This window comes from Macrotis lagotis, chromosome 2, assembly GCF_037893015.1.
Source record: "Macrotis lagotis isolate mMagLag1 chromosome 2, bilby.v1.9.chrom.fasta, whole genome shotgun sequence".
NCBI classification, from domain to species: domain Eukaryota; kingdom Metazoa; phylum Chordata; class Mammalia; order Peramelemorphia; family Peramelidae; genus Macrotis; species Macrotis lagotis.
Window position 1 is genome coordinate 60,743,856 of NC_133659.1, and position 6,526 is coordinate 60,750,381.

General features: G+C 38.1%; 1 pseudogene; it reads left to right on the forward strand.

The window, feature by feature from the left end:
- The first annotated feature begins 358 nt into the window (after positions 1 to 358).
- Positions 359 to 2,798, forward strand: LOC141511878 (uncharacterized; annotated as a pseudogene).
- The last annotated feature ends 3,728 nt before the right edge of the window (positions 2,799 to 6,526 follow it).

The window sequence follows — 6,526 nt, forward strand, 5'->3', positions numbered from 1 at the left end:
CAAGGAGCTCATAATCTAAAGGGAAAGATAACATGAAATGGAGGTTTCTAGATGTTAATGATTTGTTCAGATTTGGCCTGGGACACTTGTGTGACCCTGAGCAAGTCACTTAATATACATTTGATCCTGGTGTTCCATGTCTAAAATAGAGGATTTTTGTAAGGATCAAATGAGATAATATTTGTAAGTGCTTAGAACAATGCTTTGTATAAATGTTTTGTTGTTGTTCTTATTCCAACAACGAATTGTGTGTTGGAGACAGCTTGAACTGGCTAAGGAGAACAGACTGTTAAACATTTACCAGCTTACTCCTGCAAACAACTGTGTGCAAATTAGGAATATACAGGACAAATTGGAGATGGACAACAAAGGGAAGGCACTAGCACTGGGGACATCAGGAAAGGCTTTCTGTAGAAGGTAGGATTTGAACTGGAATTTGAAGGAAATCAGGAAAGCCAGGAGGGAAGGGCTGTCTTCTTTAGATATACATAACCCATATAGTGATTTGACTTTTTTGACTCAAAGTGAGGTACTTAGAGGGAGATGTGTTTGTTGGGGAGTGGTATTTTGGGGGAGTATGTTTGGGGAGTGGCAATTTTTAAAAGAAAGAAAATGAAACACTTGAAAATACACAGAAGAAAGTAGAAATTCAGAAGGGGACAGAGACTAACTAACAAGTCTGTTTTATTACAATTGTGTTAAAATTAAGGAAACTCCCAACTATGCCTAAACGACTTTTCTCTTCTTTGTACATTCAAATGCTTATTTGTTGATGTGAGTTCAATTCATAATGAAAAATACATTTAAAAATAAATGTCACACAGTAAGTTGAGGTGGAGCTACGTCTTCTCATTCTTTGTCTAGGTTTTTCTATATAAATTGCATCCAAGTATTTATTGCTTTAATTTTGTTACTGTTTTAGCTGTTATCCGACTGTCTTCATATTCCCATTTGGGGTTTCTTGGTGAAGACACTGGAATGGTTTGCCATGTTCTTCTCCAGCTCATTTTATAAAGGAGGAGACTGAAGGAATCAGGATTAAATGACTTGTCCAGGGTCACATAGCTAGTAGGTATCTGAGATCACATTTGAACTCAGGTCTTCCAGATTCCAGGTCCGGCACTATATCTACTGCACAACCTAGCTGCCCATTTCTTTAATTAGTTTGCTTTTTAAAAGAAAATACATATTTTAAAACACTATAAATAACTTGGCACATGTGGTTTTTTTGTCTAATCATTAAAACTTTTTGTTTGCATATTTCACTGACTGTTTTTGTTGATGGTTAATAACTATAGAATAAGTAGACAAATCCTGAAGAGCAGATCAAATACATGCTTTTAGTTAAGGAACCTATGCCAGAATCTGACAAGTAAAGACAAATAGCATGGCAGAATGAAAAGAGCTCAGGATCTTGAGCCCAATCTAGGCTCTGCTGCTTATTTTCTGTGTTAGAAAAATAAACAGATAAATAAAGGCAAAGATATCTAGTAGATATAACTAGATAGATATAGGTAGATGAAAGATTAGTTAGATAGATAGGTAGGTAAGTAGGTAGATGATAGGTAGAGAGAAGATAAAGACAGGCATATATGACAGATATAACTAGATAGATATAGGTAGATGATAGACTCGGGAGATAGATGATAGAAACAGACTGTAAATGAATGGATGAATGGGTAGTTAGAAAAATAGACAAAGAAATAGGCTGATTGGGCATAGCTAAAAAAGAATTTAAAGTATCCATGACAATTATGTGAGCTTCACAGATTGTAGCTACCAGTTCAATTTGCCTCAGGTGCCCAAAACACCAACTTTAATGTTTATCAAGAATAGCATGATGGGCGGCTAGGTGGCGCAGTGGATAGAGCACTGGCCCTGGAGTCAGGAGTACCTGGGTTCAAGTGTGATCTCAGACACTTAATAATTAACTAGCTGTGTGGCCTTGGGCAAGCCACTTAACCCCCTTTGCCTTGCAAAAACCAAAAAAAAAAAAAAAAAGAATAGCATGAGATTATCTGAATTACTGAGTAATTCTCATTACTTAAGTAGCCTCTTAAAATTGACTTTCAATGTTGCTTACAAATGCTACAGAGAAAACTAAGGAAGTAGGAAATCCCATCTAATGTGGCATGCTAGCATACCCACATTGGGACAATTTGCTCTCAGTGGTGTTTAAAGGAGCAGTGATCTTACAAAATGCATCTTGTTAAAAGAAAAATGTGTTGTTGCTGTGCAGGAGAGCAACTGTGAAAACCAGGTTAGAGAAATTCAAGAGAAACAAACAGATAAAGAAGCATTTGAAGTCAATATCAAACCCCCCAAATCTGGAAAATATACTTTGAACTTGAATTAGAATCTGTCAACTTTGGAGAAACAGAAACTAGACAAGAGGGAACCTGTTTTGTGTGTGTGTGTGTGTGTGTGTGTGTGTGTGTGTGTGTGTGTGTGTGTGTGTATCTGTGTCTGTCCTTGTCCCAGAGCTTAGTTTTACCTCTATTTCTTTCCCAAATACTCCTTTGCACATGATAGCAAAAGAAGATTAGAAACCGAGGAATAGTAGAGCTATTGTCAGTTTATTGGGAGGGCAATAAATAGAGAGGCTCATTAGGTATAATGCAAATATTAAAGACACAAAGGGAGTCAGAAAGAGTAAAGTCTTCCCCAGTGATACTCAGACTCTAGACTATGAAGTTTTTTCCCAACCAGCTGAGAGGACTCTTGCTACCAGTTTTAAAGAGCTTGGCATCTGGGGCAGAGAATCTCCTAATGGTGATGAAAAGCCTCTTTTTAGCTAAGCCTCTAAGAAACAGAGACGGTGCCTTAAGGAGAAAGGGAGGAGAAAGAAAGGTATGTTCTTTTTTCTTCCCCTAGGGTGGACATTTTGCTGATTCATATCTTTAAATAGCCTAAGGACTTTAAGCTAAAAATATATGCTAAAGTTTTCTCAGCCTCATGAGAATGAGTACTATAGTCAAAGTTTCTAGCTGATGCCAACACCTATACAGAGAGAAGTTCTGAAGTCATATGCACTAGTATCTGGCAGAACCCCATATCAGTATTAGACATATTAGCAGTATTAGACATATTGGATAAAGACAATGCATTGGCATTGAGCAGCAAATGGCAAAGATGATTCAGAGATTTCCCAAAAAAAGGTCAACAGTACAATGACCTCACCAAAAACCTTTGGCAGTCATATAATGCAAGATTGTGGTTTCCTTGGTGCATCCCATGTGTTTGAACTGGCTTGAGAGTCATAAAGAGACATAGAATTGAATGCAACTAAACAACAAACAAAACTAACAAAGCGAGAGTCAATTGTTAAAATTTTCAGCTTGAACATTTTTATTCCAGATACCAGTAAATACTACAGTTTATGATTTGATTTATTATTTTGTGGATTGTCTGACTTAAGAAAATGAAGGAGAAAATGTTAATGTTAATATTGCAAGTTAAACATAAAAGTGTATCATGAATACTTTCCTCCCAGAGAGCAGGTTATTGAATATTGTCCAGCCTATGCATGTGTGCCCCTTCCTGTGTAAATCCTTAACATGTGTTCCCTCCAAGCATATTTCTTATATGTATACACTGTTCTCAGTGATGATAAATATACTTGTAGGAGAATGTGGCCCAGGCTTATAGGGAAAATATTTTATTGCTAATTCTACTATGAAAATTTTTTAGTCTTTGCTTTGAATTGAGTCTGCTGCTAACTATTAACTATCAGTGAAGATTTGAGAACTCTAAGTTTGAGTAGATTTAGACTCAGATAGTGTCTCTGACCTGGGGTAGCCTTGTTTGGTGGAACCATTTACTGGAAACAAATGGATAAGAATTATACAGCATCTGACTATGTTATTCTTTTACTCAATAAACTCCAGTGGTTCTCTACTGCTTCTAAAATCAAATATAAACTCTTTTGTTTGACACTTAAATTCCTTTGCAAACTATTTGCAACCTATCATTCTAGTTTCAATCTAAACAACTCTCTTATGACAACGAAGTCCAAGTGGCATTCTTCTTATTTCCCAATTACATTTCATTTCCCACCTCAAGAAGCTCAGTTCACATGGGACCTTCTTCCTCCTGCTATTGTCTCAAGAAAATTGGTGTGTGTGTGTGTGTGTGTGTGTGTGTGTGTGTGTGTGTGTGTGTGTGTTTGTATATGTGTGTGTGTGCATGTGTATAGCCTCCCTCTTTAGAAGGTAAACTTTTTGACAGCAAGGGTTCCTTCCTTTCTCTCTCTCTCTCTCTCTCTCTCTCTCTCTCTCTCTCTCCCTCTCTCTCTCTCTCTCTCTCTCTCTCTCTCTCTCTCTCTCTCTCTCCTTTCTTTGTTTCTTCTTCCTTTCTGTCCTTCCTTCCTTCTTTTTTCTTTCTCTCCCTCTTTCTCTCCTCTCCCTCTTTCGTTTTCTCTCTCTCTGTCTTTCTCTCTCTCTTATTTGTTCTTTCATCTTTCCTTCCTTCCTTCCTTCCTTCCTTCCTTCCTTCCTTCCTTCCTTCCTTCCTTCCTTCTTTCCTTCCTTCCTTCCTTCTTTCTTTCCTTTCTTCCTCCTTCCTTCTGTCTCTCTGTCTGTCTGTCTGTCTGTCTGTCTCTCTCTCTCTCTCTCTCTCTCTCTCTCTCTCTCGGGAAGTCCCATTTGAAAGCTGAAACATTCAAACTGAAATGACAAAATAACAGTAGGTGTCAAGTGGACATAGATCAGAGGAACTATGAGGTTCCGGTTGTCTTGGCACCAAGTAGGATTAAGCCGAGATATTCTATAACATCATCCATCCATCTATCCATTCATTCATTAATTTGTTTCAATTCAATCAAGCAAATATTTATTATAATATAATAGAAGATAATGTTATATCCCCCATCAAGCTTCACTCCTCCACTTTTCTTCATCATTTCCCAAAAAATCTCTTTATCCTGGAAGATTTTTCAAGCCCTGAAACCACTCTCTGTATTGTCTTCTCTTGAGTACCTTATTTATCCTTAGAGCATGGATCACTCCAAGCATTTGTTGCCTTCACTCCTATACACCTGCTGCTGAATGAAAGTGGAGAAAATCACACAATTTGTAGGAGTGGGTTCACAATGAAGTTATGCTATACAACCCCAACTGGGTTCTCACTGCTGCTGAATAATTTTTTATACTTTCCTTATCAACTCACTGCCCAGAGCAACTCTTTCAAATCTTTTCAATCCACCTCCTGTCTGCAATGGTTCTTCCTCCCCTCACCTGAGAGAAAAAAATTGAAGCCATGACCCTCTCTTTCCCCCTCTTTTTCATGTCATACCTCTCAGATCCCTTCTACTACAATCTCCTCCTTCACTCTTGTCTCAGATGACATGGATTTATTCATGACCAAGGTAAACTCCACTATACAAGAAAAAGTGATGCCGTACTATCTTGTCTCCTCCAAGGCCCCCTTCTTACTCTACTCTTGTAGCTTACCTTCATTCTATAGCTAACTCCTTCCCATCTACAAATAGAATTTGACTCCCCCCATCTAGGGTTATCACCAGTTATCCTGATTCATATCTGGCCACTAGACCAGGTACCTCTTGAGGAGAAAGTGACTTAGTACAGTGCCCCCCCCACTTCAAGTTCAATTCATGTGCATGTCATGGCATCACTTACCTGATGTCAGGGTCTTCTTCAAGAATGAAGGACTGGGCGGCTAGGTGGTACAGTGGATAGAGCACTGGCCCTGGATTCAGGAGTACCTGAGTTCAAATCTGACCTCAGATACTTAATAATTACCTAGCTGTGTGGGCTTGGGCAAGCCACTCAACCCCATTGCCTGGCAAAAACCTTAAAAAAAAGAATGAAGGACAGATGAGCAGAACCAGAAAAACATTGTACACCCTAAGAGCAACATGGGGGTGATGATCAACCTTGATGGATTCGCTCATTCCATCACTGCAACAACCAGGGACAATTTTGGGCTGTCTGCAGTGGAGAATACCATCTGTATCCAGAGAAAGAATTATGGGGTTTGAACAAAGACCAAAGACTATTACCTTTACTTTAGAAAAAAACTGTTATCTTATTATGTAATTTTGCTATCTCTTATACTTTATTTTTCTTCCTTAAGGATATGATTTCTCTCTCATCACATTCAATTTAGATCAATGTATACCATGGAAACAATGTAAAGACTAACACTGCCTTCTGTGGGGGTGGGGGGGAAGCAAGATTGGGGAGAAATTGTAAAACTCAAAATAAATAAAAATTTTTCTTTAAAAAAAAAGAATGAAGGACAAATATCATCTATTCCCCCCCCATCTCAAAAAACTCTCACTTGATCCTTCCACCACCACTAATTATCATCCTATATCCTTTCTGCCCTTTGAGACTAAACCCCTAGAGAATGTCATCTGTATTAGTTGCCTAAACATTTTTTTCTATTACTCTTTTCTTAACCCCTTATGATCTGTTTTCCAGCCTTATCAGCCCACTGAAATAACTGCCAAAATTTACCAAAAATCTCTCAACTGTCAAAACTAACAGCTTCTTCTTAATCCTCA